General features: G+C 41.4%; 1 protein-coding gene across 3 annotated transcripts in view; it reads left to right on the top strand.

The window, feature by feature from the left end:
• The window catches only part of ANO10 (anoctamin 10), a 1,956,032-nt gene that overhangs the window by 1,553,132 nt on the left and 385,270 nt on the right, over positions 1-17,630 (top strand). The window lies entirely within an intron of this gene.

Raw genomic sequence — 17,630 nt, 5'->3', positions numbered from 1 at the left:
TTGGCTTATCTACTGCGCCCAGAGTTTTCAGAAAATGCCTGTCACCAGTAATTGCATACTGCAGACAAAGAGGAATTCAAATATATCCATACCTGGACGACTGCCTCATCCAAGCAGAAAGAAAAGACATTCTTTTACATCATCTGGCTTTTGTGAAGCATCTACTAAATTGTCTTCTGTACACAGTAAATGAAAAGAAGTCAAAACTAGTACTCTCACAAAAAATGACATTCCTGGGTGCCAGCTTGGACACAACGGTCCAGAAGGCTTATCTTACACCAGACAAGCAACTACAACTGACTCAATATTTCAAGACAATGGCAACAAAGACCCAATTAACTGCAAGAAAAATTCTTCAGGCTTTGGGCTTCATGGCATCTTGCATTCTGATAATACCATTTGCAAAACTGCATATGAGGAAATTACAGTGGTACCTAAAAAGCGTATGGTGTCAACACAGCCACAGCTTGGACACAGTGATATCTCTCATTCCCTGCCTTCAACAGGAATTTCTATGGTGGGCACAGGCATGTCACCTCAACAAGGGTCAGCCTTTCACCTTGCCCCCAACCAGGCAAACTATCACAACAGATGCTTCAGACTATGCCTGGGGGGCACACATGGCAGGGCAATGCATTCAAGGCCTATGGACTGCAGAACAAAGAAAACTGCACGTAAATCAAAAAGAGATGCTAGCTGTACAGAAAGCTCTGACAGCCTTCAAGGATCTACTACAGCCAGGACAACTTGCAATAAAGACGGACAACACCACAGTAATGTGGTACATAAACAAACAAGGGGGCACACATTCCTACCCTCTTTGCAGGCAAGCAATAATCTTATGGAACACAGCTCTGGCCTACCAAGTCCAGTTACAAGCTCAATTCCTGCCAGGACAGAAAAACACATTGGCAGAAGACCTAAGCAGAAATATCAAAGATCCCCACGAGTGGAAACTAGACCCACAAATATTTACAATGATAACTCAAAAATGGGGCCTTCCAAATATAGACCTGTTTGCCAGTCCTCAAAACAACCAACTGACAAAATTTTGTACAAGGACATTCCACCATCAAGCTTGGAAAGTGGACGCTCTCTCCTTCAGTTGGAAAAACCTGACAGCATATGCCTTTCCTCCATTACCTCTTCTCACAAAGGTTCTTTTGAAGGTCAAAAAGGAGAAACCTCGATTGATTCTCATAGCGCCAGACTGGCCACGCCAGCACTGGTACCCGCTATTGAAGAATATGGCTCACAGCCCACCATGGATATTGCCTCAAATACCTCATTTGCTCACGCAGCAAAACAAACAGATTCTACACAGCCAGCTCAAAACCTTAAACCTGGCTGCATGGCAAATCAGTTAAGCATCCAACCAGCCCCTCTTTCACAAGCAGTACTGGATGTTATTCTGGAAGCCAGGAGGCCAAGCACCAGGAAGGCTTACTCGGACAAATGGAAAAGGTTTTCTGCTTGGAACCAAGCTAAAGGCCAAGACACAACTCAGCCTCATATGCCTCACATTCTGCAGTATTTAGCTGAGATGTTGCACAAAGGACTTTCCTTCTCCTCAATTAAAATACATGCTTCAGCTATTTCAGCTCACTACGACACGAATCCACCTTTATTTTCAAATCTTCTTCTAAGGCAGTTCCTCAGAGGGGCAAAAAACATTAGACCACTTAGAAGAGCTCCTACACCAACATGGGACCTCAACTTTGTTCTGGAAAAACTAACGCTACCTCCCTTTGAACCAGCTTTCTCTGCAGACCTTCAGTTCCTATCTTGGAAGACTGCCCTGCTCCTGGCAATAACTTCTGCTAGGAGAGTCTCAGAATTACAGGCACTTATGGCAGTGGAACCTTTCCTCATTTTTCATCAAGACAGAGTTTCTCTATGAACTAATCCTTCCTTCATGCCTAAGGTGGTTTCCAGTGTAGCTTTAAATCAAACCGTCCACCTACCCACTTTCTTCCCCAATCCACAGAACAAAGGTGAGAGACTCCTGCATTCCTTGGGCATTCACAGGCAGCTTCGTTACTACTTGGATAAAACTAAGGCTTTCAGAAAAACTGACCCGCTCTTTGTATTTTATGCTACAGCTTCTCAAGGGAGGGCCATATCCAAGCAAACCATTTCTAAATGGATAGGCCATTGCATATGGTTCTGTTATACCCATCATGGGAAACCAGTTCCTCCTACCATTAGATCCCACTCTACCAGGGCAACAGCTACCTCTACAGCCTTTCTCAGTGGGGTTCCTACCAAGGAAATTTTAGAAGCTGCAACTTGGAGTTCTGTACACACCTTCACCAAACACTATCACTTGCCTCTTTATTCTAAGTCCAGAGCGGGCTTCGCCACTGCAGTTCTGCAGGGCCTCATTGCCTCCACTAACCCTCTATGATACCTCCACCTTACCTTAGCTTTGGGACTCAACCCAAGTGTGATGACTGCAGCAGGGTAACACAATGAACATAGTACAGTTTTGTACCTACCATAAATGTAGATGTTCGAGTGTTCACCCTGCTGCAGTCCAGGTTACCCTCCCTCCAACCCCTCTGATCTACTGACTAAATCTCTGCTATGCCTTACTGATGTATTTGCTTATAGCTGAAGGGATTTTGTGTTTGTACAGTGTTCACACCATTTGGTACTAATTTGGATCACCTTTTTGGGGGCACCTGACATCTGGGGCAAGAAAAACTGAAGAAAATGGCGTCGGTTGCAATATATGTACCCCTGGCGCACTGACGTCAGGGATGAGGCGACAGCAACCGATGTCAGACCAAGACTTTGGAAATCCAGCCGACTGCGGGACCGCCTGATGACAGGATAACCCAAGTGTGATGACTGCAGCAGGGTGAACACTCGAACATCTACATTTATGGTAGGTACAAAACTGTACTTTATACCAGGTCATTGTTTGATGACAACATCAGTATTGTCTGCAGTTCTGAAGGGCAAACAATAAGAAGAAGCATCAAAGAATAAGTCCTTCAGAAGTTGTATGGGATAGAGAGGAATGTAAAGGCGCCAAGACGCTTCTCATTAGATGTAAGAAAAATCAGGGGAGACATTATAAAGATGAGCAAAAACCTGCTTTGGAGATGTAACAACGTTATCCTGACCCTGAGCTGTCTAGATGGAGAAGGGGTACAGACAGTACCTTGTAGGGACCTGCCACTGTCTGGATCTGTAGAAGAACTTTTAAAAGTGTTAATCCCATGGAGTAGACTACACCAGCAAGTAGTAGAAAGGGAAGCCAGGGAGACATCCAAGAATGTGTGACTGCAGTGATAACAAGAGAAGGAATATCCTAGGTATTTTAGGTAAAACAAAGCAAAGACAAATATATATGTGTACAAACACAATCATATAGATATAGATATATAGATATATGATTGTGTGTGTATATGCACACATGTTTTGCAATATTTTGTTACTGGCTGTGTGGTCTTAGATTCTGTTTTTGTGGCAGCACAGTACTATATAAATCTTCCTTGCTCTTTGGTGCTACCTTTCTCACATTTGTGACCAGTCAGACCTCAGGACCACCAAAACTGACCCACATCTGATACAACAAGGTATGTTCATTGTGTTTCACTGTTGCAGTCATTACACTTGGGTTATCGTGCTGGCAGGCTACTCGCAGTCGGCCTGAATTCCAAAGTCTTGGTCCGGCGTCGGTTGCTGTCACCTCTTCCTTAACGTCAGTGCGCCAGGGGTATAAAAGATGCAGCCGACGCCATTTTCTTCTGTCTTTCTTGCCGCGCGGTGCCCGAAGCAAAAGCAGTTCGAAAGTGCCAGTCGGCCGATTCCTGAGATTTTCGAAATTGAATTTCAGATCCGAAGTCTTCAATAAAGCTAAGTACCCCGTTGGGGAAACTTTTTTTTCTTGCTCCAGACCGATGTCAGAAAAAGTTAACAAGTGTATTTCTTGTGGGAAGCAAATAGCTCATAAGGATTTTCACTCTTACTGTATTCCTTGCCTAGGCCCTGACCACAATGTTGCTAGTTGTCGGTTTTGTGCTAGATTTAACCAACGCACTATTAAGCGTCGGTTCGATTTTTCTTTTCATTACTTTGGCCAAAGGTTTAATTACATAATGCCATCAGAGCAGCCGACGACCGGAGTTCATAAAAAGCGCAAGGCAAAAGAAAAGGACAGGCATCCGAGGTCCAAAACCGACGATGAAGCCTCGTCTAGGCCAGTCGCCAGTTCGCTGGTTCACAGTGAGGCGCTTTCGCAACCCCTGACACCCGCTACCTTAGAGCCACAGGCCGCCTCCAACTCCCACGTGGAGACAGGTAGGCCTCTGGATACTCAAGGTATTGGGCCATCGGAAACTAATCCTTCAGATGGGTCCGGAGCCGCTGAGCAGGCATCGGCTTCTGAGGGTGTTTTTAGACTTACACAGCTATATATCAAGCCAACTTCAGCATCAAAGACAAAGACTAAAACAGTTTTAAAGGCAAGAAAACAAGTACAGCATTCTCCAGGACAGACTTCCATGCCTACGAAACAGATGCTCAAAATGGCCGGAGACCATCCCCCCTCCTGATAAGAGGCGTAGGCAAGACACTGAATATGATTCCTCTGATCAGGTTTCCATTTCCTCTGACTCCTCTTCAGAACAAGGATACTCTATTCCTCCCTATGAGGATTCTGATGTTGAAGAATCTATTCCTTCAGCTTCTTTTCCTGAGGATTATTCATTTGGGGAAACATTGCATACCATGAGGGAGCATTTCCACTGGGAGAGCCAAGATTATTCAGATTCTAAGAAAAGACTCAGAAACTTTCTTTTACTTCCTCAGCACAGACCTCTTGCTATTCCTCCTGTTCTAGACATTGTAGATGATGTCTTTTCAGAGTCCAGCCTGTCTCCCGACTCTTTACCTCCTGCACCTGTTAAGCCAGACAGATACTACAGGGTTCCAGATTCTCATAAATTCCTATATAAGAACCCTGCTGCTGACCCAGAAACTATTTCACAGGGTCCCAAAGGGGTCAAACCTGCTACTGCAAAAAACCCTGTCCCCTCAGATAGAGATTCTAGGGCACTGGACAGATGGGGGAAAAAAGTTTACACTTCTGCTACCTTGGCTGTAAGGGCTTTAAATTGTCAGTTTCATATGCTTAAATATCAGCAATATTTAATGTCTCTGTTAAAGCAGAAAATGTTGACAAATTATGAATGTGCTGAGAACAAGGAATTGCAGGATTTATTGCATGCAGCTGAACAAGTGCGAAAGCATAATTTGCATTGTGGTTATGATTCACTGGAGGCCTTTTGCAGGGCCGCTGTAACAGGCTCGGTCATTAGAAGGCATGCTTGGTTAAAAGAACAGACTCTGCCTGATCATGTTAAAGCAAAATTATTGGATGCTCCATTACAGCATGATACTTTGTTTGGTGTTAAGGCAGAAGAGGTGTTGAAGAAAATGGAGGATAAAGCTAAATCTATGCAGACAGTGAAGGATTTCTTACAGGTGCAGCCACCCAGATTTAGCAGGAACTGGCCTTCTAAAATTGGTCCTTTCCCATGTCAGACAGGCCACAAAGAGGCAGATACAGATGCCCTAGAGGCAGACAACAGCCCCAGGGCTCATACAGGCCCAAGCAGTGGGGTGCTTCTGCCTCCAAAAGCAGAGAAGACAAATCACAGCCATATAGGAAACCGTCCCAATGACTTCCCTCTGCCAATGTCAAGCATTTATCTTTTGGCAGCACCCTTAGGGGGGAAGCTAGCACTTTTTCACAAAATTGGCACATGATTACCCAGGACAAATGGGTTTTAAATACAGTCTCTCAGGGCTACAGGTTCCACTTTCACACCCTTCCAAAGGCAAAAGGTATGCCGGACCTGCCACACAATCAATGGGCAGAGGCACAAAACCAAGTTTCATCCCTCATGGACATGAGGGCTATTCAGCCAGTGCCACAACAAGAGTAGGGACAAGGATTTTACTCAAGACTTTTCTTAGTACCAAGAAAGGACAAAGCATGGAGACCGATTCTGGACCTGTCTATTCTAAATACTTTTCTGGACGTTCTGAAATTCAAAATGTTGACTCTGCAGCAGCTTCTGCCCATGCTGGGCAAAAAGGCTTGGCTTGTAACTTTGGACCTCAAAGAGGCATACCTGCATGTCCCAATCAGACAATCTTGCAGAAGATACCTCAGATTCTTAGCTGGCTCAAAGCACTACCAATTCTCTGCACTGCCCTTTGGCTTATCTACTGTGCCCAGGGTCTTCACAAAATGCCTGGCACCAGTAATTGCATTTTGCAGACAAAAAGGAATTCAAATATATCCCTACTTGGACGACTGCCTTATATAAGCAGAGGCCAAAGACATTCTACCAAAGCATCAGGCGTTTGTAAAAAGATTACTAATTTGCCTAGGGTACACAGTAAATGAAAAGAAATCAAAACTAGTACCCTCTCGAGATAATATTCCTGGGTGCAAGCTTAAATACAACTGCCCAGATGGCTTATCTCACGCCAGACAAATAAAAGGCATCTGACTTCTTACTTCGAAAACATGGCAACAAAGACCCAGTTATCTATAAGAAAAATTCTGCAGGTTCTGGGCTACATGGCCTCCTGCATTCTGCTAATTCCATATGCAAGACTGCATATGAGGAAACTACAATGGTACCTAAAAAGGTGTTTGGACTCAACATTGCCACAGCCTGGAATCATTAATTACCCTCATTCCTTGCCTACAACAGGAGTTTCGATGGTGGGCACAGGCCTGTCACCACACCAAGGGACAGCCATTCACTTTATCCACAGCCAGGCAAACACTAACAACAGATGCATCAGATTATGCCTGGGGGGGCCCACATGGCAGGAAAATGTATTCAGGGCACATGGCCCCCAAGCCAAAGGTATCTACACATCAATCAAAAAGAAATGCTAGCTGTACAAAATGCCCTGACAGCCTTCAAGGACCTACTTCATCCAGGACAGCTGCTGATAAAGACAGACAACACCACAATCATGTGGTACATAAACAAACAGGGGGCCACACATTCCTACCCCCTCTGCAGACAAGCCATGATTTTGTGGAATACAGCATTGACTTACCAAGTACACCTGTAAGCACAATTCCTGCCAGGAAAAACAAATTCTCTGGCAGACGAACTAAGCAGAAACCTCATGGACCCTCACGAGTGGAAACTAGATCCACAAATCTTCAGCATGATAACAAGGAAATGAGGACGCCCAGACATAGATCTTTTTGCCTCACCTCACAACTGCCAACTTCAGAGATTCTGCACAAGGGCTTATCACGAACAAGCATGGAAGGTGGATGCCCTGTCATTCAGCTGGAACAACCTTACAGTATATGCCTTTCCTCCACTGCCTCTCCTCCCCAAGGTACTCCTAAAGGTCAGACAAGAGAAGCCACAAATGATACTGATTGCCCCGGATTGGCCACGCCAACATTGGTACCCAGTCCTAAGGAGCTTGTCCCAAGGCCAAACCTGGACATTACCTCAAATTCCTCATTTACTGACCCAACAAAACAATCAGATCCTGCACAGCCGACTCAGAACTCTAAATCTAGCTGCATGGAGGATACTGTAACCATTCAGAATACACCTCTCTCTAAAGCGGTTATGGATGTCATTTTGGAGGCCAGGAGGCCCAGCACCAGAAAATCTTATGCCGAAAAATGGAAGAGATTCTGTGCTTGGCACCAGGCACAAGGAATTGACACACTTTTTCCAAATATTCCTCAGATTTTACAATGTCTAACTGAGATGCTGGACAAAGGCCTATCCTTCTCATCAATTAAGATCCATGCCTCTGCCATTTCAGCTCATTACAATACAGACCCACCTATTTTTTTCATATCCATTGCTTAGTCAGTTCCTCAGGGGGGCCAAAAACATAAGACCTCCAAGGAGAGCACCAATACCTGCATGGGACCTCAGTTTTGTCTTGGAAAAACTCACAATGCCTCCTTTTGAGCCAGCCAATACAGCTGACATAAAATTCTTATCATGGAAAACAGCTCTGCTCCTAGCAATAACTTCAGCAAGAAGAGTCTCAGAGTTACAGGCATTAATGGCTGTGGAAACTTCCATTATCTTCCATCCGGACAGGGTTTCTCTAAGGACAAACCCGACATTTATGTCTAAGGTAGTGTCCAGTGTGGTTCTTAACCAAACCATTCATTTGCCTACTTTTTACCTAAAACCGCAGAATAAAGGGGAGAGTCTTCTGCATTCTTTGGACATACACAGACAGCTATGCTTCTACTTGGATAAAACTAAAGCTTTCAGAAAGACTGAGCAACTTTTAGTGGCATATGCTGAAGGATCACAAGGAAAGGCTCTCTCAAAGCAGACTGTTTCAAAATGGATAGGACACTGCATTCATTTCTGCTATTCACAACATGGTAAATCAGTGCCTAAGGACATTAGACCACATTCTACCAGGGCAGCAGCCAACTCAGCAGCCTTCCTCAGAGGAGTACCAACCAAGGATATTTTGGAGGCTGCAACTTGGACTTCAGTGCACACTTTTACTAAGCACTACCACTTGCCTCTTTACTCTAAATCCAGAACAGGCTTTGACACTGCAGTCTTGCAGGGCCTTATAGCTACTCCTAATTCTATTTAGACCCAGCCGCCCAACCTCAGCTTTGGGATTCAACCCAAGTGTAATGACTGCAACAGTGAAACACAATGAACATAGTACAGTTGTGTACCTACCATAAATGTAGATGTTTGAGTGTATTCACTGTTGCAGTCCAGGTTACCCACCCACCATCCCCCTTTCTTTGCTAGGACGTATCTGTACTTCTCTATCCTATACAATCTATGTGGTGTATTTGCTTGTAGATGAAGGTGTTGTTATTTTGGTGCATGCTTTTATTAGCAATATTTTTTTTAGCCTACCCTTTTGGGGGCATCTGGCATCTGGGGCAAGAAAAACTGAAGAAAATGGCATAGGCTGCATCTTTTATACCCCTGGCGCACTGACGTCAGGGAAGAGGCAACAGCAACCGACGCCGGACCAAGACTTTGAAATTCAAGCCGACTGCAGGTAGCCTGCCAGCAGGATAACCCAAGTGTAATGACTGCAACAGTGAATACACTCAAACATCTACATTTATGGTAGGTACACAACTATACTTTTTGTGCACTGCAGGCAAGCTTGTGTGATATTGTTGCTGTGTCATTGAAGTTAATGGTTTGCTTGTGGTACATTACACCTGTGACCCATGATACTTTGTGTTATTGTCTGGATGAGGGTGTCCAGTGGACATTGCAAAGAAGGTATTACCTACTTTGCAGTTCTGCTGCTTTCTCTACTCCCTGCTCACCATGTGTCTATGGGTCCACTCCCAGCCTGGTCTACACCAGCACACATTGTGACAGTGCCACCAGCACGTCTCCAAACCATTTCCCAAGAAAAAGGTGAGTAATGCAAGCCTTGGCATGCCTGTCTCATCCGTTATTGTCATCTCCGGCACTCAGACTTCTAAATGAACCCAAGTCATCTGGGTTGTAATGAGCTCTTCATCCTCTGAACGTGTCTCAAATAACATCAAAATATTAGATGGCAACAAATCCAAAGTTAAAGTTAAAAACTGCAGGAAGTGTTGAATAAGAATCATTTAAGTTAAAGTTAGAAAAACTAAAAATTAAGACATCTAAAAGTAGAAATCTAAATAAAAAATCTTGGCAAAATCCCACATCAGAAACATGGAAATATCTGTCAGTTAAAAAATAATTATTACGGGTGGTTGCAAAACTAAAAACTTCAAAATCTCCATATTCAAACTTCCAGCAGAATTTTGTAAAAACGTACCATGGACAAGAGGTCTTATTTGCAAAGTATTCGAGGCAGTGTTGTCATCATTTAAATGAATACTCATCAAGGTTTAACCCCTTTCACCAAGTTAAGTGCAACTTCAGAGCTTGCTTATGTCAGGGTATAAGCAAGGTTATTAGACGATTTGAATTTTGAGGGTGCAAAACAGAAACACATGAAAAAGAGGTAAAGAGAGGGTACATTTTCCTGCTGACAGAGTGGCCAGATCTATCCTAATCATTAAAAGATACTAAACAGAAAGGGTGGTGGAAAAATGGAATGTCTCCCAAACCAGATATTGCAGACAAGCTCAATGGAGCCATTAAGAAAAGTGTGGGGCAAAGGAGATGGGCAGCTTTGGAGTGCTAGATGCAAGAGCAGGACAAACTGCATACGCCAGTTATTATCTATTAGCACTTGACTGTCCCCTGCCTAGCTACTTAGTATGGGAATGCCATTTTGAGGACATCTTCACCTTAGATTAAGGTTTATCACAGGAAGAAGTTATGTAGAGGCAGATGGGTTTAGTAGAGAAGTAGTCATGGCAAGATATGCCTAGGAGCTTGCCTGATAACGTAGGTGAAGAAACAGAAAAGTTAAGGAATAATCACATGATAATAATGCTGTCGATGGGTTGTATTACGGAAAACAGAAAGTGATTTCAAAAATCTGTTGCGTATATTAAATTTAAATCTGTCTTTCCATGGTTTAGATGAATTATAGAGTTAGAATTATTATTGCCAAGGTTGTGCTAATGGTTTACATTAGCTGTGCTGGTAGCTATGTGTTGTAATGTGTGTATATATTCCATTTGACATAGTAAATTATAAGCTTCAGTGTTACTAACTACTTTCTTTTTTCAGATTAAAAAAAGGAATACTACTGACAGTAAAATGAAATAATGACTAGACTCTAGATGCCCCACTGCTGACAGGTACATTTAGAAGAGGCATGTTGCAGCTTCTTTCCCCAAGTGCTACATTCCCTGAATGAGAAGGCATAACAGTATATTGATTTCAGATAGTAATGCTTGATAAGATAAGATAAGATAGTAATGCTTGATAAGATACCGTGAGGCATTCTGGGATTTATTAGGCAGTTGAATTAATTTCATTTAGTAATGACAAGGTGTATTAATAAAAAAAAAAAAAACATTTTCCCAGAGCTTTGATGATCAGTGCACGTATTTATCAGTCCTCTCTCTCAGCTGAGCATTTTATCTTGTGATAGGGAAATTGTCTGTTGCTTTGATTGAGGACTGTGTTATAGCACCATCTGCATCAAGGCCTTCCCACAAAGATAATATTAAAAATGTTGTAATCACTACACACACACACACACACACACATATATATATATATATATATATATATATATCTGTGTGCGTGTGTGTGTGTATATATATATATATATATATATATATATATATATATATATATATATATATATATGCGCATGTGTATGTATTTCTATGTCTGTGTGTATGAAGGAGAGAGAAAAATTATGCAGTTATCAGTTAGTTCACAGGAAGTGTGTGGTTTCAAAACACTAGACAATACCTAACAAGAATGACAGACAATTGACCTTGGCAGTATTTTTTTTTTTTGGTACTCTTGAGATACTGAGGTACACAAAGGCATATCTATCAACTTTACACAAGAATTCTGGACAAGGAGAAAAATAACTTGAGACAAAGGCCCGAAATCAGAGCTGTTTTTAAAATATCATTCTAATTCACTCCAAAAATTAATAGAGCAATATATTTTTAAACAATATTAGTTTTCAGAACAATAAAAAGTGTGAAACTGTAATGTCTGGCATTATTGACTGCTGTTAGTCCTCAGTGGTTTACCAGAATATCAAAAACTTTGCAAGGGACAGGATAAAAAATATAAGGTAAAACCAGGGATATTCTGCAAACTCAGGGAAAGTTGAGAGGACCAAAGTTCAGTTATATCTACTTGCCATATCTGGAAGGTCCATATCAACAAGTTTATAATTAAAAAAAAAAAAAAAAAAAAAAAAAGAATTTTGACCAAAAGTAAAAAGAGTAATTTCCAGAATGTTGCATTTCTTGTCACTGAAATAAACAAGCAAGTCGGGAGTTTAATAAAATCTGCCAAAGACAAATTTGAGGCTAAAACAGGTACTCAAGCCAAAGACTATCACTAGGCATTTTTTAGTTATGTTCATAATCTCAAAAGCACAATGCAGCAATGTGCTGAGCAGTGTTACTTATGCTGAGGCTGAAGATATATCACACCTACTCACCAATAAATTTTACCCCTTTCTCCCCTCTTTCTATCCCTCAAAATATACCTGAAACTGGCTTACCTCCAGCTATCATACAAGACCAAGTTCTAAAAGTGCATTCAAAAGCTAGAAGTACTGCATCGATAGGTAGAGATAATATCCCTAGATGCATCTTAAATATCATGAAGCATGATTTAGCCACACCCCTAACAACACTGTTCAGTCTCAGCCTCCATACAGGTTTTGTACCAAGCGAAATGGAGAACAGCTGCAGTCATTCCCCTGCATAACAGAGGACCTTCCACAAACCCAGGCAATTACATACCCTAAGTCTGACTAGCCTCATATGCAAAGACAAGAAAAGACTTACCATGGAACTAGTCAGTCAGAAAATAAGGCACATCCAAACACTGGACCTCTCTTAGTTTTGATTCATCAGTGGCAAGTCATGCTTAGTCAACCTGTGGATTTTTTTGAAAAGGTCACCAAAGCAGTAGATGAAGGCAAAATGGTACACACCAAGTAACCCAACCTGGATAATGTGTTTGACATGCTCCCCCATTCAGGCATAGTAGAAAAGCAAAATTAACTGGGAGTAAACCCTTCTGTCACCTACTGGATTGCCATTTGGCTCTGAGATAGAACACAGGAAATCAAAACAGGAGAAGTTACTGCCAGAAACAGACCAGTCTCCCATGGAGCCCCCAAGGTTCAGTTCTGCGGCCTCTCCTGTTTAGCATCCACTTTTCTGAAGTAAAAGCCAATACAAAGGGCTCTGGCTGACTACGTTTGCAGATGACTTCAAGCTAAGAGCAGTCATTGAATCCTCAAGTGACTTTGCCATCCTGCAAGAACGTTTTTTCCAAGTGAACATCTTTTGTCAAAATCACAGACTGAAACTAAATTTCAAAAAAATGCATTGTATCCTTTGGGAGGTCATCTGTCCCAGGGAACTACCACATTAACAGTATGCCTGTAAGACTCAGTTGTGTGGGATTTGGGAACTTACATGGGCAGTAACCTAGCTTTTGACCAACATATGTCCGTTGTTGTAAGAAAGACCTTCCATACTCCACAGCTTATAAACAAAGAGATTATGTCTAGTTCTAGGAATATCATTTTTACCCTTCACTCAGGCCTCATTAGGCTAATCATTGTATATAATGCCCGCTTTGGCATGTATCTGTCCAGACATATGTGACGACTGGAATGCCCACAGTGATACCTTAATTAAAGGATACAAGGCCTAAACAACATGTCCTACATGGACCAACTCTAAGCCCTCTCACTGTACTCTGTATCTTACAGACTGCTGACAGGTGACCTGTGCCTGGCATACAAGGCATTCTCCTATCCAGAACTGATGAATTTACTGCACATCAGCAAGTTAGACTACATCAAAATACTAGGTGTAGGGCTTTAAACCTCGGATCAAAAGAACAGTTTGTAGGGAAAGGTATACATTGCAGAAGATACTAATGCTTTGAAGAGACTCCCCATCCACATAAAACAAAGTTCATTCCTGTCCATATTCAAGTGCAGTTTGGATCTGTGGATGGGAAACAGAAAATCTACTCCAGGACTGCCCCCCTCATACTACTAATGAACAGTGGCAGCTCCCTAAATGCTTTATCCCATGAATTGGTCTCCTCAAATTATCTATGGTATAATTCCAGTTATTGCCATAAGGGGTGTGATGCCCACCACTGCTGCCAATATGTGATGGCCACCAGTATGTGTCATCCCCATGCAGGACCAGTAATCAAGGAACCTGAATCCTCACCATTGACACTGGAGAGGAACGTGCACTTGGAATACAAATGGATACACTCAGTATTTCCAGATGCAGACCTGTTTGCATCAAGTACAGTTTCCCTTAAGAGCACACAAGGAACACACGCAGCCTGGGGTCTGGATGCCTGTACATCTGTCTCCCTCTAGATCTCCAATAAAACTCCCCACTGGTACAGCTGTAGGCTTGGACACTCGGCTGAGGACCTAACCCAAGTCCTCCAGCACCTTCTCTGTAAATCCAGTGCTTAGTGTCCCTGCCCCAAGTAGCTGACACACACACACACACACTGAGAGAGTTAATTCTCACACACACACAAACACACACACACACACACACGGGGGAAAGGCTGGCACAGGTTTACCTGTTGTGCCCCCTTCTGCACAGAGTATAAGCTAGTTATCCCTGCCACCAAACACTTCACAGTCAACTACTCTAAGGACCTTAACTAAGGGTGTCCAATTATACTGTGCAATATTAATACCAATACAAGTAGTAGGTATGTACTAGGCTAATGGCCCTGGAGCCTTTACAAGCCTAACCCATAATATTACCGTGGCACCAAGATGGCTAGGCCTTCTGAAGTGGCCCACACAGTGTCACCAAATAAATATAAGTACTCTCAAAGGTTAATACTTTCTAAAAAAGGACCAGCCACAATGAAAGGCTTAAATATATCTAATAATAAAAGAACAAGAAAATACTAAATATATATCCACAGTAAACCAGAGAGTTCAAATGACAGAAAATATTGAAAACAACATTGATGGACAGACTCATACAAATAAAGAAAAACAATCTCTAAACTAAGCTTCACTATATTCCTGACTGAATCTAGGAGAATTAACTGTTCCTAATGACTTACTTGAGCAATGCAAGATAAAATACATGAGTAGCCTTTTAGTCAGGCTTCCAAACAGCATTCCCTATATTCTGAGATTACTACCTGTAAAATATAATATCCGAGATGACTTGCAGAATAACTTCATCTGTTCACCTGACTCTAGGTTCCCACAATATCTCCTTTTGAAGTTTGAGACAGGACTTTAGCAGAGTTCTACAATACAATTTTACAGCTTTTGTGGCAATGCCTAGGAGCCAGAGACATTTACAACACTCCCCCCTTCTTTACAAAGGCTAACAGGTGATGCCTGCACCCAGGCCTAGTGTCTCTGATCCTACTCAGAACTATGGTGTGCCTTTCAAAAATGTAACATCTCATTTACATTTCCCTGATTTTTCTTAAAATAAGACAGCTGGTTAACCTTTGCTGTGCCAGTGTTTTCTATTAAAATATACACATTTAATTCAGTTACCATAATACATTCACATTTCTCTCCATTTCAGCAGGGTGCGCTGTTGATACATTTTAATGCAGTTAACACAAGCAGTGCTCACAAATACATTTTTAGCACAAGCATCTGTACAAATTAGCTTGATATACAACTTCTGCCATATTCTGCAAATCAGTTGCATTAACAAAGATAACAGTACCTCATTTAGAGTGTTTTGACAACACTTCTACACTGAATAGCCTGTTATCTGCAATAGTAATGATCTACTTATATTGCTGTGTACAAGCTTTAGAAACATTTCTCACATGGTGGCCAAAATATAGCATTATTAAACAATGGCAGGTGCTTAGATGAATGTTAGAACACTAAGTTATGTATGCATATTAAAATAACAGAAACCATAAACCATCACAGAAGTAATCAATTTGCTGCCACAAAGAGATGATTGTAAGTATAACAGAAATTATAGTGTATTGCTTTCTTAAAGATTTGTCCAGTCCTTTGAGGGATGGATTTTTATTCTTTGGAGCCTAGTCAAGTTCACTTCCTGATGTCACTGCAGTGAGCTCTAGTCTGGAATGTTGTATGTCAGAAAGTGTATGAATGTGCACCATGTGCCAACAGACATGCACAGATGTTGATAATAGAAGATCTCTAGTCCTTCATATGTGCCCTAATATTTCAGCTAGTCCTGTGCAGAATACATCTGTTATGCCTTTTTTCCACATGTCCCAAGCACCTATCCACAGATTTGTTCACCATCCCATGTGACAGTGCATTCCAGGGCACCACCATTCTCTTCGTAAAGGAACAGTTCCTAATTTTAATTTTAAATATTAATTCTTAAAGGTGGCCATCCATGCCCCCATCTTCCTGTTAATTTCTAATCCACCAAACTGTTGCAGTTATGTTCTGCATCTATATTTCCCTCTTCCCTTTCCCTAAGGCTTTGAACCTCATCTTTGTTTTATGACACATGCTTCATGTCCTTATGTATTTATTTTGTGTTTCACTGTTGCAGTCAACCAGAGGTCTATCTGATTACAGTTTCAGAGCTGAGCACCCTTTCTCCTGGGCTGGTCTGGGCTGACATGATCTTCACCCCAGATATCCCCATGTACCTGGTTTAAGGGTGACATACAGTGGATATAAAAAGTTTACACACCCCTGTTAAAATGCCAGGTTTTTGTGATATAAAAAAATGAAACCACAACAAATCATTTCAAAACTTTTCCCACCTTTAATGTGACCTATAATCAGTTCAATTGAAAACAAGCAAATCTGTTAGGGAAGAAAATATAAAAAATAAAAAACGTACAATAAGCTAGTTGCATAAGTGCGCACACCTTTAAACTAATACTTTGTTGAAGCACCTTTTGATTTAATTACAGCATTCCATAAGCCAATGATCCCAAAGGGGGAAATATCCAATCGGTACATATTCTTGTAGACATTGTAGTAATTGCAGATATATTTCCAAAGTTCAAGAGTTCATACATCCTGTATGCAGACTGTACAACTAGGAATGTTATATATTTAGCTACTTGTGATCTTTGTGACAAATTCTATGTGGTAAGACAATCAGACAGTTCAAAGAGAGGATGTCGAAACATATAAGTTACATTTGTCTAGGTGACTTGAAGAATCCGTCAGCGAAACATATAAAGGAGAATATTGGCCACGAGTTTTGTTTTAGAGTTTTGCAAGTTGGTTCGGAAAATCTTAGACGTGGAGATCTGAATAACAGAATTGAATTAACTGAAATGCAATGGATTGGAATGATGCAAGCATATAGATCTCCTAGACTGAACTCTAATTACCCAGTCAAGCTGGCCCTTAAGGGGCGTCGACTTAGAAGATATCGCTGACTGACTTGTGTGCTGTTACAGGTTTTTAGGCTTGTTTTTAATTTATTGAAGCTGGCCCATAGGGGTGTCGGCTTAGGAGATACTATTGATTGGCTATATGCCCTTTAAAAACTGAAGTTATTAGTATGAAACTTAGACCTGAAGAAGGGTTATTTTTCCTGGACCTGGAAGCACTTATGTTATATATGCTTTACATGTGTTGTTTTATTAAAGTTTCGCTGATGTTTATCTAAGCGTTTACATCTGTTTGTGCCTTGGACATTCCCAGCTATGGTGACAACTCTGGAATATTTTTTAGTTTCAGTTTTGCTAGAGTGGTGTTCTCTGATGGTCTATCTTGCTGTTTTTGTGTGTGTATATATATATATATATATATATATATATATATATATATATATATATATATTTAAAAACACTGACGCACACGTGTTTGCTTGTTCTGATCAAACTACAGTGTTCACAAGCTGCTCACACAATATAATTCAGTGCAACTTTGATAAACGGAGATGAAAAGAAATTTAAGTAAAAACATTCTTACACAGTACATTTTTCTGAGTAAGATAACCACATATTATTCAATAG

Source organism: Protopterus annectens, chromosome 3.part0 (genome assembly GCF_019279795.1).
Source record: "Protopterus annectens isolate FY-2018-M chromosome 3.part0, PAN1.0, whole genome shotgun sequence".
Lineage (NCBI taxonomy): Eukaryota > Metazoa > Chordata > Ceratodontiformes > Protopteridae > Protopterus > Protopterus annectens.
The sequence above is the reverse complement of the archived record's forward strand: the minus strand, read 5'-3'. Positions and strand labels throughout refer to the sequence as shown.